This window comes from Notolepis coatsorum, assembly GCF_963971535.1.
Source record: "Notolepis coatsorum genome assembly, chromosome: 8".
Classification (NCBI taxonomy): Eukaryota; Metazoa; Chordata; class Actinopteri; order Aulopiformes; family Paralepididae; genus Notolepis; species Notolepis coatsorum.
In genome coordinates this window covers 97,610,569-97,638,004 of record NC_140172.1, presented here as the reverse complement: position 1 = coordinate 97,638,004, position 27,436 = coordinate 97,610,569, and positions in this window count along the sequence as shown.

The window sequence follows — 27,436 nt, the reverse complement described above, 5'->3', positions numbered from 1 at the left end:
AACACATCCTCGCAAAATGGTTTTGCCTGTTACATTTGTGGCATACAGCACCATAAGCTGGACACTGGCGTGGTTCATGTGTTCTCCCACACTTGTTGCATTGTGCAATCCACTCTCTGTTTTTCTTTTCTGTCCTCCTGTCTTTGTAGAATCTTCCCCTCTCTGGTTGAGCTGGAGCTCTACTTATGGCTTGCACATATGATTCCCCCACAGCCTGTGTTGTTTGCATAGCTTGCATCTGGCTCCTCGCAGCTTCTGATGCTCTGCACACATCTACTGCTTTCTCAAGGGTTAAATTCTTCTCCCTCAGTAGCCTTTCTTTCAGAGCAGCATTATTCAGGATGAACACCAATTTATCTCTGATCATTTCGTTCTCACTTATTTTAAACTCACAGTTTCTGCTCTTCTGGCGCAGTTCCGTGACAAACTTGTCCACTGTCATCCCATCAGCCATAGAATGGGACCAGAACTGGTACTGTTCAAAAACAATATTCTTCTGTGGGCTGCAATATGTTTCAAAAGCCTTGAGGATTGCATCCACTTTCTTATCGTCACCCCCAACAAATGTGAACGTGTTGAATACATCCAAAGCATCTTCACCAATTGTGTGTAACAGACTAACAGTATGGCCACTTTAATTTTTTCATCCTTTGCAATTGCTCCAGAGGCGGTCATATACAGTTGAAAACGCTGCTCCCACCTGCGCCAATTCTCGGCCAGGTTTCCTGTGAGTAGCAGCGATGACGGTGGTTTGAGCTGCTCCATCTCCTCTGTTCTGTGCTCTGCTGCCACGTCCAGACGCTATTGCTAGCGTTAGCAACAACTAGCCCAACAAAAGTTCATCACTCACTCCGCAAATCCGCTGGGTTTTATAATCCGTGAGGTCGGCGTGCGTAGAGTGACGATTCAACCACTTCTGACACCATGTTGTAGTTTTGACTGGGTTCCGTATAGCAATAACTTGACAACACACACAAGCTCAGTTGGTAGCCACAGCAACAGGTTTAGTGAGTGTCAGGTCAGGAATGTACAACAGACATCATTAGTCGATCACAACACTCTTCAACACCGTGCTCTTAATCCAACCCGAGTACCATATATCACAGATATAGTTTTAGAATGCCAGTCTTGCGAGTCCTAAAACTATATTTTATATTATAGCTATGGATCTAATAACGCCGTCGACTATCAGTGAGTTGCTTCTGGTCAACATGCAAAAAACAGATTGTTTTTTCATCCGTACATTTCCGTTTTATACCGTTTTGAAATTATGAGTATGGTTTGGGTGATTCTGAGTAATTCCAGGAAAAGACGAGAAAAAGGCATTTTAGTGTAATCCAGTCATCACGTTGTAATTTTTCGGCTTATTATCTATTCATCCTGAAATCAACGCTAGATTATCATTATTATATCTCCTCGTGCATACATGAAATGGCCCTCATAGCGCCCCCCCCCCCCCCCCCCCCCCACTGCAGCCAACGGTAGAAAGCACAACACGGTCCACACAGATAGCTTTGATCGCGGGAGAAAGAAATATCAGATCAACACAAGATTTTATATATAGTGTTCTTACCTAGTCTCTGATGTAATGCAAAAAGAATTATCCAATTATCTGATCGCCATTCCAGATATCAACAGCGATCCTGTCCCCATCATTACAGAGTGTTACACATGAACGGGCGGGCGGGGTTAGTGTTCTATTACATCGTTGTAAAGGCCTGCCTCGCCTGAGTATTTAAACCATGCCCCCATGGCTCAGAATGGCTCAGAAAACACACCAGACCATTTCCAATGGAGTGCAATAGCTCCGCAAGGCAGTAGAGGGCGGTGTTGACCGTCTGCCAGCTCAGACTGGGTCTGAAGGGTCTGCAGAGGCTGCAGCCATGAATTATGAATAGATATAGTGAATAAACTAAATAACGATCCCAAAAACGAGTTAACTCGTTGTTGGCGCTGAACGCATGGCGTGCAATAACGAGTTAACTCGTTCTTTCAAGTTTCAAGTTTATTTAATAGTTGTCATACAGAAGTACAGAATACTTTCATACAAAATGCTTCTTACTGTTACGCTCCAGAGACTGTGCTAGACAAGATAAGTATCAAATAACATAGTATAGCATGTAAATTAGAAGTCGAAAATGAGGTCACAGTGTTCAGTATAGACATATGTACAATGTTCGATGCAGAATAGACGTAACTGAGTTACCATATAATATACAATACTATGCAGTGTACTAATATACAATACTATATAGTGCAAGCAGAATGGGATGAGGTTCAATTTAGGTACAATTTACAGTAAGGTGTACGAGTTGTAGTGCAATCCTTTATCAATAAATATAAAGTGTGGGGAGTGGGTGCTACAGTGTGTTTGTTTAAAGTGAGTGTGTGCTATAAAGTGTGGGGAGTGGGTGCTACAGTGTGTTTGTTTAAGTGAGTGTGTGCGTGTGGATGTGTGTGCTATGTGCGTTTGATGGTTGTTGTGTAGTGTTCATTGTTCGTTGAGCAGCCTGATGGCCTGGGGATAGAAGCTTCTTCTGAGTCTTTCTGTGCTCGCCTTGAGACTCCGGTATCGCTTGCCTGACCGCAGCAGTTCAAAGAGGCAGTTGTTCGGGTGACTGGAGTCCTTAATGATTCTCTTAGCCTTGCCCCTGCACCGCTTGTTGTAAATGTTCTGGAGGGTGGGGAGCCCCCCTCCAATTGTGCGTTCGGCTGAACGTGTCACTCTTTGTAGTCTGCTTCGGTCTTGTGCAGTGCTATTCCCAAACCAGGAGGTGATGTTGCCAGTCAGGATGCTCTCTATTATACATGAGTAGAAGTTCTTAAGGATCTTCTGACTGGCTTGGAACTTCCTTAGGCGCCTGAGGAAGTAGAGGCGTTGTCGTGCCTTCTTCACAACACTGTCAATGTGTGTGGTCCATGTCAAGTCCTCGGATATGTAGGCTCCGAGGTACTTAAAGCTGTTCACTCTCTCAACCGGTGCCCCGTCGATGCTGAGGGGGCTGTAGTCCTTGACCCCCGACCTCCTGAAGTCCACAATCATCTCCTTTGTTTTGCTGACGTTCAGGGAGAGGCTGTTTTCCTGGCACCATCCCGCCAGGACCTTGACCTCTTCCAGGTAGGCCCTCTCGTCGTTTGCAGAGATCAGGCCCACCACCACTGTGTCGTCAGCAAATTTGATGATTGTGTTGCTACTCCGCTGAGCCACACAGTCGTGTGTGTACAGGGAGTAGAGGAGGGGACTCAGAACACAGCCCTGGGGGGCCCCTATGTTGAGGGTGATGGATGAGGAGGTGCAGTTGCCTGCTCTCACCACCTGGGGTCTGCCCGTCAGGAAGTCCAAGACCCACTGGCAGAGGTCATAGTTCAAGCCCAGGTCCCTGAGCTTGGCTATGAGTTTGGAGTGGACTATGGTATTGAATGCCGAGCTGTAGTCGATGAATAGCATTCTCACATAGTTCCCCTTCCTCTTGTCCAGGTGTGATGCTGCTGTGTGCAACACATGGGCTATGGCGTCCTCCGTGGACCTGTTGGGGCGGTATGCAAATTGCAGGGGGTCCATGTTGATGGGGAGGGAGGAGCAGATGTAGCCCTTTACTAGCTTCTCAAAGCACTTCATGGCTATGGAGGTGAGAGCTACAGGGCGGTAGTCGTTGAGGCAAGCAGGCTTGGATTTTTTGGGTACAGGGATAATAGTGGACTTCTTCAGGCAGGTGGGGATGACAGCCTGTTCTAAGGACAGGTTAAATATGTCAGTGAATACCGGGGCCAGTTGGTCGGCACAGACTTTTAGGACGCGGCCGGGGATGCCGTCCGGTCCTGCTGCCTTCCTGATATTCACTTTTTTAAAGGTCCGCCTCACCTCATGCTCTGTTACCCTGAACACTGAGTCTCCATCAGCAGCAGACCCCCCCCCCCCCCCCCCCCATTGCCGTGGCTTGTGGGCTGGTGTTGTTATTACCAGCATCAAACCTCGCATAGAAGGTATTGAGGTAATTTGCTAAGGAGATGTCACTGTTCAGTTTGAGGGAGGTGCCTTTGTAGTCTGTCATCGTTTTGAGCCCCTGCCACATAGCTCTGGAGTCAGCCTGTTCAAACTGGAGTTCAATTTTATCCCTGTAGCGCCGTTTTGCCTCTATTACTGTCCTCCTTACGTTGTATCGCGCCACCTTGTGGTCATTCATGTTGCCTGCCACCAGGCCGTCGTTGTATGCTTTGGTGCGCGCTTTCAGAGCTTCGCGGACGGATTTGTCTACCCAGGGTTTTTGATTTGGGTAAACTTTAATAGTAGTGGGGATTGTTTCTTCCACCAAAGTACGAACAAAGTCCAGCACTGTCTCCGTGTAGACATTAATGTTATCTGTGTCGCGGAACACACCCCAGTCTGTGCACTCAAGCGCAGCTTGGAGCGTCTCCTCTGACGCCACATCCCATTTCTGCACCTCTCGCGATCCACCCTTGAATTGCGTGTAACAGTGGTCTAAAATGGTACCGCCTCTGGTGTTACAAGTCACATGCTGATAGAAGTCAGGCAAAACCTTTCTCAGATTGGCGCTATTGAAATCACCCACTACTACAATGGCGGCGTTAACGTTCGCTGCTTGGATTCTATTTACTTCGTTGTGGAGCTTCGAGAGCGCGGCACCAGTGCTGGCTTGCGGTGGAATATACACTCCGACCAGGATAATCGCCGTTAACTCCCTCGGGAGGAAGAAAGGTCGACACTTGATGGTTATATATTCCAGGTTGGGGCAGCAGTGGTTCGATAATTCCTTCACATTGGCTGGATCGCTCCAATTGTTGTTCAACATGAAGGCGATACCTCCTCCACGCTGTTTGCCGGATTCTGCTGTTCTATCCTTGCGGTGAATGAAGAAGTGATCGGCCAGTTGGATGGCGTGATCTGGGATTTCTGGCGACAGCCACGTTTCAATGAAGCAGAGAACATTGCAGTCTCTAACGTCTCTCTGGAATTTAATCCTTGCTCGGATGTCGTCTAGTTTATTGTCAATTGATTGTACATTGGCTAGCAATATACTGGGTAGTGGCGTTCGGTGTCGTCTGGTTCTCAGTCTGTTCCGGATTCCAGCTCTCTTCCCTCGCCGCCTGATGATTCCTTTGTTCCTGGGGTCGGGATCTGGTCCCATTGTCCTCAGAATCTCCACAGGCCATTGCTGCGGTTCAGAGAGCTGATCCAGGGAGTAATCCAGTCGGTAAATTTTCCTTAATCCAATGTCAATGATTGATTGACGGTCATACACATATAATGCACCAACAGTTGGTGCAAATAAAACTCTTAAAACTATAAAAATTTACAAAAGTGAGCACAGTCTCGACGGAGCGATCAGAAAGGCAGCCGGTCGTAGCAGCGCCATCCTCCTTCTTGTCGCAGATCTTGTCGTGTTAAGCCAAAAAGATATCCTAAATAAAATGGGGTTGTGGTATAAAAAAGTTTGAGAACCCCCCACTTTAAAAGTGCATCAAGTTGAGTCAAGCAAGTGCTTTCCAACACTGGCCTCCATTGAGTAACAATGTTTATGATGATAAATCATCCTAATTACATTGTATTTGAGTCATCTGAAAACTGCTGCCATGCTTTGTATCTTAGGGAACTATAATTTACACTTCCCTATGCTTGCTTCTCAAAATGTCATAGGGAAATTGTAATTTGATTACGCTTGGGCGCAATCCTACTATAAAATAAATAAAATAGGGAAAACTGTCCCTCTGTCCGTCCGTTTGCACCCATTTTTCTCCTCAATGGGTTGGCCAATTTATCTGAAATTCGACATGAGCATTGAGCATTGACATACAGTAGACTCACGGGGCAGATTTTTTAAATGTTCCCAAATTGAAGCCGTTTAAAATTAAGTAGTCTGCACAAAGTAGTCGCGCACGCATACCCAGGTATAATGGACAACTTAATTTATAAACAAGATGTTGTTTTTCACTTCTTCACTTCTTCACACACTTCTTCAACCATTATCTGAAATAAATTAAAAAAAAATTATAATAAAAAGTCTAACCCTAACTAACCTTACTGTCATGCACCTAATAAACTAACCTACACTGTAGCACTCAACACTTTGATGAACATTGTTACTCAGCTGATAAAGTTGTGCTCTTCCTGATGACTTGTCATACAGAACTTGTAAGTCGCTTTGGATAAAAGCATCAGCTAAATGACTAAATGTAAATGTAAATGTAAAGACGTTGTTTTGCCTCAGTTAGACAAAGAGGTTTTTAGTCCATATACTGTACAAATTATACAAGTTTACCGGATTGACTGCAATCAGCCATGTCCACTCCTCCCTTTCTCTAGCTTTGTTGAAGCACACCACCTACCAGGAAATCAGAAAGGACAAGTCATGTCAAAGATCTATTTGCATATATGGCCCGTAGTGGAATGACATCCCCTGACTTAACAACCAAAGAAGATAAGAAAAAACAACAGATATGAACTCAGTATTTAAGTGGCATTTGTACATGCAGATTTCTTATCAGTTGAGATTCATTCAAATTCACCTGGCTTGAAGTAGACAAAACGTAACTATATCATTAAATACTTTAATGATACAGTTTTCAGATACAGTGAATATTACACACATACTGTAACTGAGGGGTACAATTCCCTGACTGTATTACTAGATATGATACTTACTACCACTACCTTTGTACTTAATATTCGGCCACCCAGTACACGGCATAAATATATTATCATAAACACTCTCACGTAGATGAAACGGATCCAACACAAATGTACGAAGTCGAAACAGGTCTTTATTTCTACACAGCGATGGTGTGTAGAACAAGCACTTAATCACTTAATTACATTTATGAATTGAAATAGTATGCACTTTTATGGCAAAGAGTATTCGTCGGTATATCAATAGAGAATGTCCAATCTCTGAAGGCGCAGGTGGTAAATATACGACCTGGAATAGTTAAGGAATAACAGCAATGATACTTTAATGATTATATACTAGATACACTAGAGGGGGTTAATCCGGTCGCTTGTAAGCCGACAGGAGTAGGAGGGGGGGGGGGGGTAGAATCCGGCTGCCTCGTCCGGCCAAGGGTATCCCAGGTGAACCCACTGTAGTGCTGTTCAATGCGCCGGCGATCCTTGGACCACAGATGAAAGCAGGTGGACTCTTTGTGGGCCGGCTCTCTCCGGTCCACGGGGGAGAGACGTGAAGCGACCTCGTCTTGCAGAGCGTCTCCTCACCTTGCGTCCTCTCCAGGGGGGGGGGTTCCAACACACGGCAGTGTCGGGGGTCTTTATCCATGGAATAATCAAAGTATACAAAGCATAATCCGTGCCTGGGAAGGCGGGCTGTTGTCGGTAGAATAATCCGGTATACAGGTCCACTCGCTCGTCGGCTCTGGGGCTCCTCGGGTGCAGCTTCACATGGGGTCAACCACCCTGGGTAAGCAGCCAGTTCTCTGCCCGAAACGATGGGGTACTGACTACGGTAGTATTCTCACCGCACGAAGCACTATATATTAACAGACTATTATTAGCTTAATAGACTACGTCCAACTCGACGATATAGTGCCAAATATGACTATTCAAATATTAATATACACGATGGTAGGCGAACTTGGCCTTACTCCCACACGTGGCGTCGCGGGAGGCTTTACGTCTGTGACTCTATTGGAGGGTAAGAAACTGGACTGAAAAGAAAGTCCTACTTTAGTAGCGCAGTATATATACGCACTATGAACAAATAGTCCCATTAGTGGTGCGGTAGCCAGATTCCTACGCGGAACTAGGACTTGTTCGTACATGTGGAGCGGTACGTTTGAACTGGGTCTGAGGGGTATGGCAGCCTGGCACCAAGGTCTCGACCAATAGTAGAATGGAGACTATTATGGGATGTTCAGTAGGCTAGAATGGATATTCAATGCATATTGTACAAGGAATATACAAGGGATATCAGGGAATATTAGAGAATATACAAATACAATTAAATATATATATATAAATAAATATATATATTCGGTTTAATCTGGCCCTTCACAACAGCCACCCCCTGAATAGGTCCCAGACCTAATCAGTTAAACAGAGACAGATTAATCGCGTTGTCTATTTACACATAAGGGTTTGCTGTAGGGGTCAGTCAACTTCACAAAGTCATAGGGTTGTAGGGTCATGGTCATCATCGATTGTGTCTGGGAGTCGAGGCAGTTCTATGAGCCTTGCCACGGGACGGGTGTAAGTGCGACCCTGGACGAGCACTTCAGCTGCTCGGACCTTGCCGTCGGCACCGGTGATCACTTTGCTTACGCGGCCGGCCGGCCACATAGCTCTGGGCAGTGATTGATCAATAATCATGACGACTGTTCCTTCTGTCAAATTGTCTCTCTCCTTTACCCACTTCTGGCGGGTCTGTAGAGACGGTAGGTAGTGTTTAATGTCATCCGGTAGATTGGGGGCTCTGCGTAGGCGACCACCCACTCTGATGAGGGTATGAGCGTCGCTCTCGGGGGCCAGGTGAATTAATCTGCTGTCGGATGGGACGGGCTTTCCTCCCTGTAGACAGGCCAATTCATCGGGGAACGAGTCTCTCTGGGCTCGCTGCAGTAGAAGCAATTCTGCTTCCTCGTAGTTAGCTGCTGACATATCAGCGGGGGACTTGCACTCCGGGTGGTACCGCAGGAATGTTCTTTGTTGTGCACTCTCTATGGACGTGCAATCGTCTATGTTAGGGTCGGTGGAGGCTACGGTGCTCAATCCACAGAACACAGACTTCTTATTTTCCACCTCCTCTGGACTTGCTTCCCTCGGGATAGGCATGGGCCACTGTCCTTCCGGGAGTCTTAGGAATGCGGGGCCGTCACTGTAGACATTGCGACGGGTGAGGTCATCCAGGGACATCCCCCGGGTGATGACGTCAGCTGGGTTCTGTTTTGTATCAACGTAGCGCCACTCTGTTTCTCCGGTTAACTCTTCGGTTAAGTCTTGAATCTCGGTGACTCTGACTCCCACGAAGACTTTGTACTTGCATGAGTCCGATTTGATCCAGGCGAGTACCGTCGTGGAATCTGACCACAGGATTGTTCTAGACACCGGTATGGTGAGCTCACGTTGGATGAGCGTGGCTAGGTGCGCTCCGGCTAGGGCTGCGCAGAGCTCTAGACGTGGGATAGATTGTTGCTTGCGTGGGGCTATTCTCGAGCGGGCGAGGACAAATGCTGTGTAGATCTCTCCCCCCTGGTCTTGGGCCCGCAAGTAGGCTACTGATCCGTATGCGACCTCTGAGGCGTCACTGAAGACGTGTAAGTCCATTTTACATGTCTCTGGCCTCACCGTGGGTGGGAAGTAGCTTCGGCGCATATTAACGCCTGGGAGTGAGTGGAGCTCCATCTCCCACTCTCTCCAGGTGGATGCAAGGTGTGCGGGAATGGGGTCGTCCCAGCCCTGGTCCTTGTCCCACAATGCTCGTACAATCATTTTTGCCCTGGTGGTGTACGGTAGAATACATCCTAGCGGGTCATATTGTCGGGCGAGTGTTGTGTACACACTCCGTCTGGTGGTCGGCGCCGCCGCCGGCCTTCCCTGCTCCGTAGTCAGGGGCTTGTGTCTGTAGTGAAGCGAATCTGTTTTGAATCGCCACACCAATCCCAGGGTCATCTCCTGGGCTTCTCCCGGGATTGTAGCCATCCAGGTCTCGCTGCTGGCTGCCTTGTCCTCGGAGGAGAGGCTGCGCAGTACTTGCGGATCGCTGCTGGCCCACTGCCTGAGATCAAAGCCGCCTTTGATCAATGAGGCGCGGAGTTTAATCAGGAGAGCCTCGGCTTCTTCCTGGGTTGAAAGGCTTTGTAGACAGTTGTCTACGTAGAAGCTGTTCTTTACGCTGTGTCGGACCTCTTCGTCCGCTGCTGGGTCCTCTGCTACATGTTTCTGTAGTGCAAATGTCGCACAGCAGGGGCTGCACGTCGTTCCGAAGGGGAGGACTTCCCATTGGTAGATGGCTGGGTGCTCATCTCCTGGCTTCTCTCTCCATAGGAACCGTAACAGGGGCTTGTCCGCCTCTACTAATCTCACCTGCAGGAACATTCCTTTAATGTCCCCGCTGATGGCCACCTTTTCCTGGCGGAAGCGGAGTAGAACGCCGAGTAGGGAGGGGCCGAGTGTGGGACCGGGCAGTAACTCTTTATTCAGATTTTGGGATCCGATCTGGTAGCTGCAGTTAAATACTATGCGGTCTTTACCGTTGTGATGGACCTTGTGGTGGGGCACGTACCACGATTCAGTGGTCTGGTCAGCCTCTTTAATGTCCATCTTTGTGACGTGTCCCGCTGTGATGAGCTTCTCAATCTCAGCGCGGTATACACTCTCTTGGGCGGGGTTTTTCGCTAAGCGCCGCTCCGTGTTCAGCAGGTACCGTTCTGTGGCGTCTGTCTTGGCGTGGAAAGTAGGCATTCCTTCTCGCCGCAGGAGTGGCGTGGCGTATCTCAACACGCCGTTGACCGGGACTCTCTTGGTCCCTGTCTCGAGGAGGTGAATGGCGTAAATGTCATCTTTAGAGCGAATGTCTTTCTTTCCGTTCTTAAAGGGCATTTGTTCCAAGGTCCATAGCCGCTCTACGTGTTGCAGGAGTGCGGTTTCTCCCTCTGTGACTCGGGAGTGGAGACATCTAGTGGCTGTACTTCGGTTGAGAGATTTGGCGAGCGGGCCTTGGAGAGTCCATCCCAAACGGGTCTCGACTGCTGCAGGACAGCCTCGGGGTCCGGTATGAACCCGGTCTATCGGGACAATGAGGTCTGCATGGTCGGAGCCTATCAACAGGGTCGGCATAGCATTGTCTATGAGCGGGATCGGTAACTTGCGCAGATGTGCATATTTCTCCATCAGCTTGGCGACGGGGTATGTGTACCGCGACAGTCCTATTTCTTGGCTGGTGAAAGCGTCTGCAATCTGGTACCGTCGCTCAGGCTGGCCGCTTGCTGCGATAGAGAATGAGACATTCTCGCCCTTTATCGTCTTCAAATCTCGTCTTATTGTCCGAATTGTCATTTGGGTTTCGCTTCCCCGCAGCCCTAGCTGGGCCGCAGCGGAGGCGAGCAGCAGGGTCTTCTCTGACCCGTCATCGAGGATGGCGTAAGTGTCCAGGACTTTATTCTGGTAGCTTAGTGTCACACGCACTACTTTTAGGAGTACTCGGGCTCCACTGCTGCTGGCGGGATCGATGTACATGACGCTCGCTTTGCGGCTGGATGGTGCAGGTGAAGGGCGCCGTCTGTTACTGTCGTGAAGTATGTCCAGATATTGCACTTGGTGCACCTTTTCTTTAAGCGGCATTCGGCTGCCATGTGTGAGCGCGCACAGCGAAAACAGCGCTTGTTGGACTTTATCCATTGACCTGCTTCCTCCGCGTTCAGCTTGGGGAAGGAGTCACATTGCGCTAGCCAGTGTTCTTTCTCACAGTAGGGGCACACTATCTTCCACTTCTCTGTTCTGGAGGGGGTACTGTGGCTCCTGCTGCTCGGTACTGACTCCGATTGGTGCATCACAGTCACCGATCTTCTTCCATCATTTAGTCGTCTGGTTCCTTCTCTGGAGCCAGGGGTGCTCCGTCCGAATGTATCTAGCTGTAGGCTGCTGACTTCTCTCGCCAGGAAGTCTGCTAGATCGAGGAGGTTCGGTTCGGGGCCATTCGGGTCTCTGTGGTCCCTCTGCCGCCTAAAGCGCTCCTGACGAGCGGGCGGCAGCTTCTCCAGGATCCTTTCCACATTTGAGTTGGCGTAAAGTTCATGCCTCCCCTTCTCTCTTTGCGCTCCCAACATCCCTACCAGGGACTGCACTCTGATGGACAGGTCGTCCAGTGCTCGATTGTCTATTGCTGGGGGTAAGCGGTCGATGTGTCGGATCTCCTGGATCACGTAATCCCATATGCGCCCATACCTCTGGTCCAATGCTACCAGCGCTGCTGTGTATGGGGTGGTGGAAGTCGCGTAGGCGAGCGCTATATTATGTGCGCGGGGTACCTTTAAGTGCTTCAGTAGGATGGCGTATTTGTGGCGTTCATCCAATACATCCACCAACATGGTCTCCAGACACATGCGGAGTTCTGTATACTGGGCCCGGTTCTCTTGGGTGAAGTCGGGTACCATAGGCGTGCCAATGTATGACGCTGACTGTGGATACATCGGCGAGCGTTGGGGGAGAGGCCTCCTAGGCGAGTCTCCTCCCGCTCCTTGGTATGGGCTGGTACCGGCAGTGTACCATGGCCCGCTTGTCCAGGTGCTGTTCCTCGGTGCGGGTCGTGCGTCGTGCTCACCCGGGTATAGAGTCGGGGGTCTGTAGCGTAGCTCCGCGGGAGTATAGCCTGGGCTGTACCGGGCCTCCTGGTCCGGTAGAGTACTGTGCTGTCTTCGGGCGTGGTTCTCCTCCTCTTCCTCTTCGTCTTCAGTTAGGTCATCCAGTGCTTGTAGTCTCTGGTTTAGCCTCTCCACAGGATATGCTGCTCCTTCCCGGTTGCTAGGTCTCGCTTGGACCGGTGGGGGGAGGTGGTCTGTGGGGGGTATAGACCTCGTCTGTTGGTCAAGTTCAGGGTTGTTTACTCGGCTAGGGGATGCCGCCCTGGAGGTGTGTCTAGACGAGTTCCTGGAGCCTCTGGCGGAGGGAGAGGGTGTTGTCCGTCTGATCAGCTGTTCTATTAGTTGCGACTGCTGTCTGTCGCGCGCTGCGTCCCGTTGAGCACCGGCTCGTTCTCGGGCCACATTCTCTTCCATCTGAATGCGTCTTATTTCTAGACGTATCTGCTCGTGTTCGCTTCGCTGCTGGATCTGCAGTCGGTCGCGTTCAGCAGCGGCGTTCAGGCTGATGAGGAAGGCCTGCTGTAGGGTCCTCTCTGCCTCGCTGGGAGAAGGCGGTTGTATAGGGGAGCCTTCCCTCGGGGTACTCCTTGCGGAGCCTTGGAGCTCTATCTCCACGGTGCTCTCCCCGTCTTCTTCCGTGCCGAGTTCTCTCTCGGTAGCGTTGTATTCCTCCCGGGACTCATCGGGGACTACTTCTTCAGTACTGGCGGGGTGTGAAGTCATGTCTGGTTCCCACTGGTCCCCACCGTGAACTTGGTCAGTTACATTAGAGCCCGTAGGGGCCTCTATGGTCGGGGTAGTCTGGGCGTTGGGGTTAGACATACTTTTACTTTCTAGTTTTACCGCGTTTACTGTTAGTAGAAGACTAGGTTGTTGACTGACAGCGTAAGCCTCTAAGTACTGAGGGAGCCGTCGTTCGCGCTGCGGGCGTTGGTTAGGAGGATCGTTTCGTGGAGTGTTCATCATAGGCCATTTCAATATTAATAACACTATATTAATATTACACTGATTACCATCCGGCTCGAAGGACCAATTGTAACTGAGGGGTACAATTCCCTGACTGTATTACTAGATATGATACTTACTACCACTACCTTTGTACTTAATATTCGGCCACCCAGTACACGGCATAAATATATTATCATAAACACTCTCACGTAGATGAAACGGATCCAACACAAATGTACGAAGTCGAAACAGGTCTTTATTTCTACACAGCGATGGTGTGTAGAACAAGCACTTAATCACTTAATTACATTTATGAATTGAAATAGTATGCACTTTTATGGCAAAGAGTATTCGTCGGTATATCAATAGAGAATGTCCAATCTCTGAAGGCGCAGGTGGTAAATATACGACCTGGAATAGTTAAGGAATAACAGCAATGATACTTTAATGATTATATACTAGATACACTAGAGGGGGTTAATCCGGTCGCTTGTAAGCCGACAGGAGTAGGAGGGGGGGGGGGTAGAATCCGGCTGCCTCGTCCGGCCAAGGGTATCCCAGGTGAACCCACTGTAGTGCTGTTCAATGCGCCGGCGATCCTTGGACCACAGATGAAAGCAGGTGGACTCTTTGTGGGCCGGCTCTCTCCGGTCCACGGGGGAGAGACGTGAAGCGACCTCGTCTTGCAGAGCGTCTCCTCACCTTGCGTCCTCTCCAGGGGGGGGGGGTTCCAACACACGGCAGTGTCGGGGGTCTTTATCCATGGAATAATCAAAGTATACAAAGCATAATCCGTGCCTGGGAAGGCGGGCTGTCGTCGGTAGAATAATCCGGTATACAGGTCCACTCGCTCGTCGGCTCTGGGGCTCCTCGGGTGCAGCTTCACATGGGGTCAACCACCCTGGGTAAGCAGCCAGTCCGAAACGATGGGGTACTGACTACGGTAGTATTCTCACCGCACGAAGCACTATATATTAACAGACTATTATTAGCTTAATAGACTACGTCCAACTCGACGATATAGTGCCAAATATGACTATTCAAATATTAATATACACGATGTCTCAATACCGATGGTAGGCGAACTTGGCCTTACTCCCACACGTGGCGTCGCGGGGAGGCTTTACGTCTGTGACTCTATTGGAGGGTAAGAAACTGGACTGAAAAGAAAGTCCTACTTTAGTAGCGCAGTATATATACGCACTATGAACAAATAGTCCCATTAGTGGTGCGGTAGCCAGATTCCTACGCGGAACTAGGACTTGTTCGTACATGTGGAGCGGTACGTTTGAACTGGGTCTGAGGGGTATGGCAGCCTGGCACCAAGGTCTCGACCAATAGTAGAATGGAGACTATTATGGGATGTTCAGTAGGCTAGAATGGATATTCAATGCATATTGTACAAGGAATATACAAGGGATATCAGGGAATATTAGAGAATATACAAATACAATTAAATATATATATATAAATAAATATATATATTCGGTTTAATCTGGCCCTTCACAACACATACATTATAGCTTAGTATCAGCAGCCAGAACAGTTGATACACGTTAAGGAACTAAAAGACTGTCCTACCGTTTCCCTGGCAGACGAAGAATGCACCTGATGTCAGAACAACCAAGCTGTAAAAAAGGGAAGCTCTACCCAGCCTTTTTTAACCTTTATTTACACAGGGTAGGTTCGCTGAGCACGGATGCTCTTTTTAACTTTTTCAGCAATGCCCTGCTTCACATTCACACAGTTCCACCTTCAAAAGTGCTCTCAAGAGCACCTACGGGTGGCTGCAATTCGAAACTAGCCCTGGTAAATGTCAAAACCCCCCAACACACACCCACTGTACAGTTTCTTCCCCCTCGAATGTATATATATTTTTTATGATCTCTTTCTCTTAAACAGTACTGTATATTTGTATATCTTGTATGTCATAAATGTCTTGATGAAACAGTACTGTATATCTGTATGTCGTGTATGTCATAAATGTCTTGATGAATTGAAAATGGGGGACCCTGATGTAAACAAGACGAAAGTCTTTCTCTGGTCTGCATCCCCTTAACAATTGTGTGTATTGAGCCGTACTGTATTGTACCCATTCTGCAATCTGTTAATAAAATGTTCAATCAATTTCTCTCTCTCTCTCTCTCTCTCTCTCTCTCTCTCTCTCTCTCTCTCTCTCTCTCTCTCTCTCTCTCTCTCTCTCTCTCTCTCTCTCTCTCTCTCTCTCTCTCTCTCTCTCTCTCTCTCTCTTTCTCTCTCTCTCTGTCTGTCTGTCTCTCTCTTTCTCTCTCTCTCCCTCTCTATGTCTCTCTCTGTATCTCTCTCTCTCTCTCTCTCTCTCTGTACTTCTCTCTCTCTATCTCTCTGTACTTATCTCTCTCTCTCTCTGTACTTCTCTCTCTCTTTCGCTTTAGGCAACACATCTATCCCATCTGACAAAGCTTTAGAGTAGAAGTGGTTGAGTAGGAAAGGGCTTGTCAGAGCGGGGGGATGGTGAGATGGCTGGTGTTAACAGATGGAGGTGTGCCTTCACAAGGTCTCTACCTTCTCTTCAGCAAGAGGAAAAAGTTAAAAAAGTTTAGAAAATATCCTGTGATATCTCACCCCTCAATGAGAACAGTTCCATACAGATGAATTTCACTTTTACATGAAAAAAGATTAAGAAAAGCACGTTTCATTCCCTAACCTGTTTGTAATTTACAAATTTTAAATACAATAGACAGACCCGCGTACGGCGCATGCTGGCAGGGCATGAATCAATCATCTCTTTTTGTCTGTATCTTCCATGTTCATCTCCCTCATCGCAACAGAACGGCAGCCTTCTATTTGGGCTCGGACCCAAAACTGCTGCCATGATTTGGGACGGAACCTACAGGGCCTGGTTTTTTGGGCCTGATCAAAGTGCTAATTATGTTATATTCACAACCGTTGTTTCCTGCAGTTATGGCTACAGTACATGTCTCTTTCTGTCGTTTCTTGATCTTCCTCCCCCTCTTCATTCTCTCTTTATCTCTCTCTCTGTCTCTGTACATCTCTCTATTTCTGTACTCCTCTCCCTCTCTCTCTTTTATGACCTCCTCTCTCTCTCTCTCTCTTTATCTCTCCCTGTATGTCTTTCCTCTCTCTCTCTCTCTCTCTCTCTCTCTCTCTCTCTCTCTCTCTCTCTCTCTCTCTCTCTCTCTCTCTCTCTCTCTCTCTCTCTCTCTCTCTATCTCTGTCTGTACTTGTGAGGTTTCGCCTGTTCCCTGGACCTTTAATTCCCTGTCTCCTCACCTCACCAGCCCCCACCTTTGGACTTTCCCTGTCTACTCTCCTCAACAGCCCCCACCCTTGCGATGTTTTACTCTCCTCTGCTCTTCTCCAGCCCCCACCCTTGGACTACCTTTCACAGCTGTTCATAGTTTATGATTAGCGCCCCAGAGGGCTTTAAATACCTGGACCTCCCCTCCAGTCCTCGTCGGGTCGTTCTGTATGCTGGTTCTGTGTTCTGGACTCTGTATCTTTATCTGTGTTCAGTGTTCATGGAGTCCTGGACGTTACCATCACCTGCCGCGTCTCCGGCGTGAGACGACGTGCCAGCCATCACCACCTGTCGCCGTTTGCCTGGAGTGGGACACCGTCTGCGCTCTCTAATCCTCTACGGGAGGTTTTCCTGTGTTCCCACTCCAGACGTCAAGCCGGCGCGCATCGCTTCCTATTCCACGGGAGGATGCGTCTCTTCGCCCTGGTCCTCTGGGACCCTGGTGTTCTGCGCTGCCCGTCTGCAGCTTCCGAGGGGGATCTCCGTGCCAGGCCTGGAGTGGTGTTCCCACTCCAGACGTCAAGACCGGCGCGCTCCCACTCCAGACCAGACGTCAAGCCGGCGCGCTCTCACTCCAGACGTCAAGCCGGCGCGCATCGCTTCCTATTCCACGGGAGGATGCGTCTCTTCGCCCCGGTCCTCTGGGACCCCGGTGTTCTGCGCTGCCCGTCTGCAGCTTCCGAGGAGGATCTCTGTGCCAGGCCTCCGCCGTCGGAACCCCGCCATCCCTGTAAGCAGCTCTGGCCCTTGCCCTGTCCAAGGCCTTAACCCTGTTCTCTGTCCCTGTCTCCAGCCCGCCTCTCCGGGCCTCTGTCCCTGTCCCCCTCTCCAGTGCCCCCTGGTCCTGGTCCTTGTCTTTTTGCCCTGGCCCTGTCCCTTAGCCTTAGCCCCTTAGCCTGCTCGCCTCTTAAAGGCACAGTGCCGCATTTTCCCTATATTCTTTGACTCCAGTGTTTTTGTGTTCTCCCTTAAAGGGACAGTGCCGCCTTTTGTTATGTAATGAATAAATGCCCTGTTTTGGCTTACTCTCATACCTGTCTTGTGTTGTGCGATTGGGGTCGGTTACAAACCATAACAGTACGACCCGACCTGTCGACGACCCCAGCCAGCACAGACAGTGTATGTGAGTTTGCCCTTGTTAGTTCCCTCTAGTTCCCTCTAACCCACTCTAGCTCCCTTTAGTTCCCCTGTTAGCCTCGTTAGCTCCCCTGTTAGCTACCCTGTTTCTCCCCACTGCTAGGACTGCCCCTTCAGCTAGCAAGGTCAGTCTCCCCACTGCTAGGACTGCCCCTTCAGCTAGCAAGGTCAGTTTCCCCACAGCTAGGACTGTCCTTCCAGCTAGCTTGTTCTCTCATGCTGGTCCAGCCCTGTCTGCTAGCCTAGCTCCGGCAGCTAGCGCAGCCTCTATGTTAATGTGGCAGTACAGCTAGCATAGGCCCTGTAGCTAGCAGTGCCCTGGCAGCTACCCTGTCCCTCTGCTAGCCCCACTTTAGGTGTAGCTTCCCCTGCTAGCTTGGCCCAATTTTTTTTTGTTTGTTGCTTTGTCATGTCCCCTGCCCCGCTGTCTGATTTTTTGGGTCGCCCGGTGGCTCCCGTGGAGGGGGGGGTACTGTGAGGTTTCGCCTGTTCCCTGGACCTTTAATTCCCTGTCTCCTCACCTCACCAGCCCCACCTATGGACTTTCCCTGTCTACTCTCCTCAACAGCCCCCACCCTTGCGATGTTTTACTCTCCTCTGCTCTTCTCCAGCCCCCACCCTTGGACTACCTTTCACAGCTGTTCATAGTTTATGATTAGCGCCCCAGAGGGCTTTAAATACCTGGACCTCCCCTCCAGTCCTCGTCGGGTCGTTCTGTATGCTGGTTCTGTGTTCTGGACTCTGTATCTTTATCTGTGTTCAGTGTTCATGGAGTCCTGGACGTTACCATCACCTGCCGCGTCTCCGGCGTGAGACGACGTGCCAGCCATCACCACCTGTCGCCGTTTGCCTGGAGTGGGACACCCTCTGCGCTCTCTAATCCTCTACGGGAGGTTTTCCTGTGTTCCCACTCCAGACGTCAAGCCGGCGCGCATCGCTTCCTATTCCACGGGAGGATGCGTCTTTTCGCCCCGGTCCTCTGGGACCCCGGTGTTCTGCGCTGCCCGTCTGCAGCTTCCGAGGGGGATCTCCGTGCCAGGCCTGGAGTGGTGTTCCCACTCCAGACGTCAAGACCGGCGCGCTCCCACTCCAGACCAGACGTCAAGCCGGCGCGCTCTCACTCCAGACGTCAAGCCGGCGCGCATCGCTTCCTATTCCACGGGAGGATGCGTCTCTTCACCCCGGTCCTCGACCCCGGTGTTCTGCGCTGCCCGTCTGCAGCTTCCGAGGAGGATCTCCGTGCCAGGCCTCCGCCGTCGGAACCCCGCCATCCCTGTAAGCAGCTCTGGCCCTCGCCCTGTCCTTAACCCTGTTCTCTGTCCCTGTCTCCAGCCCGCCTCTCCGGGCCTCTGTCCCTGTCCCCCTCTCCAGTGCCCCCTGGTCCTGGTCCTTGTCTTTTTGCCCTGGCCCTGTCCCTTAGCCTTAGCCCCTTAGCCTGCTCGCCTCTTAAAGGCACAGTGCCGCATTTTCCCTATATTCTTTGACTCCAGTGTTTTTGTGTTCTCCCTTAAAGGGACAGTGCCGCCTTTTGTTATGTAATGAATAAATGCCCTGTTTTGGCTTACTCTCAAACCTGTCTTGTGTTGTGCGATTGGGGTCGGTTACAAACCATAACAGTACTGCTCTCCCTCTCTCTCTGTACTTATCTCTCTCTCTGTCCTTTTTAAAACTGAAAGGTAGATCAATGCTTTCTTTCCTTCTTATTCTCTCCGTCTGCGGGAAACCCTGCATATATCGGTATCGGTTGATATCGGTATCGGAAATTAAGAGTTGGACAATATCGGTATATCGGTATCGGTAAAAAAGCCAATATCGAGCATCCCTAATTAAAAGTGTCCTTTACACACCTTTTCTTCTTCTTCTTCTTCTTCTTCTTCTTCTTCTTCTTCTTCTTCTTCTTCTTCTTCTTCTTCTTCTTCTTCTTCTTCTTCTTCTTCTTCTTCTTCTTCTTCTTCTTCTTCTTCTTCTTTTCCTCTCTGTAGAGGTTATTATCAAGGCTAAAGCACGACCACCAGAAATCCACTGCCACAGCCGTGACTTATTGGCCTATAATCCTCCACTTACGCATTGACATGGCAACCCAAATAGATAGAACGCCAGGTAGTTTGCAGTCTGTTCGACGCGGAAATGGACAAACTGTCTTGTTGTGGTGCTAACAGTCAGCTAACAAGCTATATGGCGGATGCAGTCTGGTGGACAGTGGACAGTGTTCTGGATATACATCATCAACAGCGGATTATACACTTTACCACGTTTCAATTAAACAAAGTGAGTTGGAGGGACATGCACAATGGAAAATGCCATGGAGTGGATTATACTTTATCAAGCCCTGCTGCCTGCTCTGCTGTCAATTTAACAACAACAAGCTGGTGAGTCGCGATCTTTTTCTTTCTCTCTCTCTCTCTCTCTCTCTCTCTCTCTCTCTCTCTCTCTCTCTCTCTCTCTCTCTCTCTCTCTCTCTCTCTCTCTCTCTCTCTCTCTCTCTCTCTTTCTCTCTCTTTCTCTCTCTTTATATCTCTCTCTTTATCTCTCTCTCTGTCTCTCTCTCTCTCTCTCTATATCTCTCTCTATCTCTCTCTCTCCCCATCTGAATGGATGAGGAAAATGGGACAGGTTTTCTTATTGGCTTTTATTCCCTACTCTCTTCAATTAGATCCACTTTATCAGCACATAGCTTGCAGATCTCTGTCTTGTTAGATTAGTTGCCTATCAGATGGAGACAGAGAGAGAGAGAGGTTCTTGTCATGGGCTTGTCTATCGGTCTATGGGAGGGAGGGGAGGGGGGGTACAGGTCAGGAGAGAATACTTAAGTTTTAGAGGAGGGGTGTTTTCAAACTTTATGGAATCAAATGCTGTTGTCTTCTCTTGTTTTCTTTTTTTCTTTTATGTGTCTTCCATCATGGACCACGTTGGGAACTAGTATAATCACATTTGCACTGCTGTGTATTTCTGTTTCTTTCCCCAATCAATCAACCATTCAAGCAAGCAATCAATCAATGAATCAATGGCACATTTAATTTTCTTCTTGTGCTGTTGTTTATACTAGGTTTTTAACTATGTTCTATTTTTATTTTATTTTTAATCTGTATTTTTTTTATTTTATTATTATTAATAATTATTTAATTCTTTTAGCTATGTTTTAACCCTGTAGCACTTTGGGATTCTACTAGTGAACGAAAAGTGCAATACAAATACAATGTATTATTATTATTATTATTATTATTATTATTATTATTATTATTATTATTATTATTATTATTATTATTATTATTATTATTATTATTATTATTATTATTATTATTATTATTATTATTAGTATGGCATCAAGGTCAGGTATATTAAGCCTAGCAGCGTTTGCATCTGTATTATCCCTAGTTATTACATGGCGTTTTAACATTCGCCGAAATGCTTGATTGTGATTGGTCAATAGCGCTGGTCAGAGGTCCGTTATTACTCGCTAACGGACCCGTGCCGAGCAATAATGACCTCGGCGAGGCGCCTCGGTGTTCTAAACTCTGTGTCGGTCAATTATTTTGCGACAATGACCTTGTAGCTATACATTATCCCTTACATATAAGTAGATATTGATAACAGTAGTAAAATATATTGGTAGCTCACTACTGCCATAGTTCCACAGCCTCTTTGAGGCAGAGCGAGCACCTCCCAAATGTCTTTAATATAAACCATCAACATATCACCAGTGGCTAAACAGGTACAGCAAATACAGATACATTCTTAAAATGTAACATTTACTACTACTCTGCAAAGCACCAAAATTCCAGGAAAATTCCACGAATATTCAAAGGTGGAAAATATCCATGGAAATTAATGGAAATATATGGGAATTAACAGGAATTAATGGGACTAAAATGGTACGCCAGGGTCACTTCTGATAGCACCATATTATGCCAGGGTCACTCCACAACTAAAGTCAGTAACAGGAGTGCCCTTTGGGTAATGGATATTGTTATGGATATCCTGCCCCATTTGAACCCTTTCACTACCATACTACAAAAGCATTAACCCCTTCACAGTGACAATACAGAAGGTTAACCCTTTCACTGCCACACAACAAAGGGTTAACCCTTTCACAACCACACTACAGAAGGTTAACCGTCTGTAGTCATGTGGTAGTGAAAGGTTAACCTTCTGTAGTGTGGTAGTGAAAGGGTTAAGTGGAGATTATGTTAAAATAAAATATGGGTGCAAAATAAACAAAAGAGGGACAAGGGCTTTGGACCCTATCTGGATTGGACACATACCGTTAGGTTATGACTATAACCAAGTTCTGTTAGTATAGCGACGCTCGGCATTGCTCTCTGCACTATCTCGCATATGTGCACGCACACTGAATAAAGACCACAAATGTACCTTTAATCCCAATATTCGTCTGACCACACCCCTATCAGCTTACCCATATAAGCAGGGGTGGGGCCACCCACTCGCCTCCTTCCCAAGCTTTCGCCACAAGGCGAGGTCAAAGGCTGCAGCGGCGTCGGATGCCGAGCGTCGCTATACTAACAGAACTTGGTTATAGTCATAACCTAACGTTCTGTTCCGTATACGCTCTCGCTCGGCATCGTTCTCTGCACAAGGGAGGCCGAGCGAGAGCCAACGGCCGACAAATACACCCCGCTGACGAAACATTACTTCGGACCGGGCCTGGCGGTACGGGAAGCACAGGGTCACCAGAGGAGGTCAAAAACCACCCCCACAGGCCCCTCTTCGCCATGCGTGATAGAGGAGCGAAAAAGAATGGAGAACCAGCCCCTAAGCACACCGTACTTGGTATTCCCAGGCGGTCTCCCAACCAAGTACTAACCAGGACCAACCTGTGTAGCGGCCGAGATCCGACGAGATCGAGCGTGTACAGGATGGCATGGCCGTGAGCCATTACGACAGTGCTGAGTAAAAACGTACCCAACCAGGGTCTCCATAGCGCTTAACCCTGTGACACCCGGACCGACCCGGCATTTTTCCCCATGAAAAAAACCCCAGGGTACCAGAACAGCAGATCTGCATCCCCGGCGGACAACGGGTTCAACTGATCCGGACCAGCGTGACCAGAACCAGTCCCGTGCCCTAACCACGCCGACATGCCTACTCCAGGAGAAAGGACAGATATGCGTGTCGATCTTAACATGAAAAGAAGGCGCCACCCAGACGTTCGGGCGAACCGCGCCTGGTGGCCCACCCCAAGGGCGTGAGACATGAACAAGAATCCGTCGAAAACCAACCCAGGTCGTGGGATTTGGTCGTCGGAAGAGGAAAAACCCCCATCTCAGTTGCTTTATAAAAACGCCGTTTTAACCACAAGCAACCAAAGCGCGCCAGTCAGTCGCCTGTTTACAGCAAGCTAGCACTATACGTGCGTCGGGACACACCCCCATCAATGAACAGGCTATTTAGACCTGTCATTGAATCCCCAAGGCGGCCAGGGGAACGACAAGAGGGGTGTGACACTCCCTAACTCCAACACTTTTTGAATAGAAAAGAAGGAAGCATCAACAGTATGTATCCCAGTCTACACAGCCGGGGGTAAAAACTGTTCACATTTTTACATCCCACCACCCTCCCATAGGAAGGAGACAGGGATCCCCAGAGAGACTTCCCACGCGAGCTGTACAGATTGAAAAGAATATATTGCACCTTGAGCCATGTAAAAAATTGGTTTTAGGGCTCTCCGGGGAAGAGGCACTGAACCCATACACACTCAATAATCGAATTGAATCGAATACATATACAATAGAATAGGACCCTTCTAGAGGGTCCACACACTTTGACAATCTGAGGAGGAAGGCTCTGTACTCTGATGGAGGCTCCCTCACATGGAAGAAGGAGTCCGAACTCACAGAAGGCCCGAATAGGCGCTTGGTGAGGAGGAGCCCTGACCACCCCCCTGAAACAGATCCATCACATGGACCTGAACAGCACACGGAAGTCCTACCAACAGAGACGCTCACGGTGACGTACTCTATGGCGGGGGAATTCCTGCGGTGCACACGCCCAATATACCAGGCCGTGGGACCAGGAAACTCCCTCCCCCCCCCCCCCCCCCCCCCCCGTAACGTGCCGAACCGCCACGTGACGGGAACCTTGAAGGACAGGGGGTGTACCCCTGACCGACAGAAATGAGGAGGAGAGGAAAGGTTACCAGTTCACCCCTTTACGACCCCACACCCATGATACGATGTAATGACAAAAAGAGAATATGACATAGTCATAGTCAGCTCTATGAAGCGTTTGACAGCTCCACACAGCGCATGAGCTAACCTGCTATCTGATTTTTACTAAGGAAAAAACACAGAATAGAGAGGGCTCTAAGAGCCCCGGTCCAACATACACATGTGCTTCTGTGGCCAGTCCAACCCAGTTGTAGGTCACATGACACACACAACCCATCATCACCTACAAAAAATGGCAAAAACACTCTCCAGAGGAACGCCGTTTTTCATAATGAGAGAATACATAATTCTCGATTAGTATCGGCCACAGGCCTTGCTAAGCACACACGAGAGCGACCAAACAATCTTTTCTTCTAGGAAATAAAGTTTCTCCAGCAGTTTTAGCACAACCTCAGCAATCAAGCTAAGGGTTACATCGCATCCCTACCACACAAAAGACACAATTTAGTGCACAACATGTCTGATAGGAGGATGAAAAAGTCCCCAGGGAACCGGGGGGAAACACAATCCTCTTAATACGGCCAGTTAAAACAGGAAAACCTGTTAATATGTGAACACACTGTTCATTGTCATCACAGGCTGAGAAAAGAACATTCTTTTACTCACTTGTCACTAAGCATAGCTTCATAGGTTAGTTACCTTAGTTGTGAGTACACGGTACATATAAACACCATGATGTTTCTCACACAACAACCAGATCATTGTCACATCTGTAACAACAACCCGATTTGCACGGAGAAGCTAACTGCCAGTGACAAAAACAGTTCACACATAACTCGCGTCGTATCCTAAATGCATTGCAGCAACACACGTTTTGGGAAAACATCGTTATTCACAAAACATTTAGAAAAGTAAAACCAGAAGACGTGTTATAAGGTCTGGTCAAACCTTGTCCTACCCGGAATGTAGATCAGCGAAGTGCAGCAGACTCAAGACCCCGTAGACAACACAGCCGATCCTGTGTTGCTCGAACTGGGCAGCGACGTCGCTCCAACCAGTCGCTACAGTCCTCTTTGTTGACGCAATCCCCGTCCAGGCTCAGGGCAGGGTCGACGAACATCCCCTGTCAAGGATGACGTCGTAGTCAAGAGTGTAAAACATGTTATAATCAAAGCACGTTCAACAGAGTAGCATTAAGCTAACGGCCGCTCCAACCGTTCGGGCGCTACTGCCCCTGCTCGCGAGACGCCGAGCTAACGGCGCACGCGACCAGAAGCGAGCTTGCGGCGGCGCGCGAGGAGCTAAAGCTACCCCGCGCCAGGCCTTGGCCTATAGCAGCAAGCTAACGTTACCTAGTGATCACGACATGCTAGCGCCGCAGCTAACAGCTGACTGGCTAACAGTAGGCCCAACCTAAGTAGGCCATGCAGCGATCCCAGCAGGCTAACGCAGCAGCTAACAGCTGACTGGCTAACCGTAAGCTAAGCAGCTATCACCTGAACATGTATACAATGACATAACACTCACCCAGACAGGCCGCCGTTCTGAACCTCTCCTCACTTTTTAAGAGAAAAGAGAAACAAGATGTCAACACTGCTTTACAACGGTGATTTTACCAACACCCGACGGAATCAGCACAATACCAAACTGGCCTGTGTAGCTGACTTGAACATGGATCTGCCGCTATCGCACATCCATGCACATATCTCCTCGTGAAGGAATACTCTCATTTGGATATGAAAGAAGGGGCTTAAACACGGGACAGAGAGATATCCACTCGTCCAGAACACACAGGGATCACCAGTGTTAATGGTCGCGGCCCACTAGTTAAAACTACAATGGTCTTCAGACCAAGGCCTTCTGTCGCCTAGGTGGCTGAACAAAGGACCCTAGCCTGGGGCCGGTTTCCATAAACATTGTCAAGTAGCCCCCATAGCACTAACAGACAAGTGAAGCCCGCCAGCAACAGTACTCACCCAACCTGAAACCCACCGCTTCTCACAACAGCGGCGCGTCCAACAGTTCAGCTGTGGCCTGACAGGTTTCACCCCAACAAACACAGCAAGGAACTGCAGTTGAGAAGCATGCAGCGGCGTGCTCCCAATACGAAAACCGGTGGAGGGTTTTTAGAATGATCATCATCTTCCAGACACTCCAGTACGAAGACAATATCGCCGTATTTTCCCGAAAATAGTGAGAGAAAAAATAAAGATATGATGTCAACGTATCCTTGTTTCCCAAAGCTGCTCCTAATCCTTTCTTCCATCATGGTGTCAAGTGTGGGGATCTACCGAGGCACTTCTTCCTTGTGGTGAAAGCGAGAAGGAGGCGAGTGGGTGGCCCCACCCCTGCTTATATGGGTAAGCTGATAGGGGTGTGGTCAGACGAATATTGGGATTAAAGGTACATTTGTGGTCTTTATTCAGTGCGCGTGCACATATGCGAGATAGTGCAGAGAGCGATGCCGAGCGAGAGCGTATACGGAACAGAACTGCCTGTGTCCATCTAGTACCAGAACCATAGAAATCCTATCATAGTGGTCCTGGGCAGCATGAGATGCTTTGGTTGGATTAAACTGCCACAGACCATTCTCAGCCCAGCATGACATCAATGGGTTTGTTTTTTGTTTGTTTACACCAGCATGGCTGAGACAACACCATTGGTTTATTAAATGTCCTAATTCTGTGGTCAACTGCTTACAAGAATGACACAAGAGGGTCACACAGTCCCAAACATATTCCTATAATGTGACCATGTGAGCAGTCATGCATGGCTATTTTATTGAACTGCGGCCTGTTGTGAACATGAGAGAGATCTTATACAGAGTCCCAATGCTGTAATTATACTGGCAGTCAGTCACAGAGACACACGCACGCACGCACGCGCGCACGCACGCACACACACACACACACACACACACACACACACACACACACACACACACACACACACACACACACACACACACACACACACACACACACACACACACACACACACACACACACACACACACACACACACACACACAGGCCAACACATGGAGTGAGGACCATGACTCAAAGTGCAGGTTAATTTTGACTGAACATAATCATCACACAAAACATCCTTTACAAATAATTACTTTTTGTGGAATTACTTAACAAAACTCCAACTACTGGCCTCTGTCACTATGCTATGGTGTGCCGTGCACGTGAATTAATTGCATATGCAAATGAGGGGATGCTTTCCCAGACTGTATTCATTCACATTATCACTATTAAAGCAGTACTATAAGTGTCGCGTGGCTGGGGATACATGTAAGATGAAGGAGGTGATGGATGCTACCATTCAACTGAATTTCCATTAAATGTGGATATTTTAATTGAAACATGCCACAAGAGCATTGCCTTATTATGTGTGGACCCCCTCCCCCCAAAAAATTGGCACATTTATGGGACATTTCTAGAAATTACTGCAACGTGTCAACCCTTTGCAACCCTATACATTTATCACATTTCACATTCCTTTCAGATCCACATAAACTATGATTGGATCTTTTTGACTACTCAAATATGAGAAAAAAGACTGAGAATATGAATTGGGATAATTATGTGGA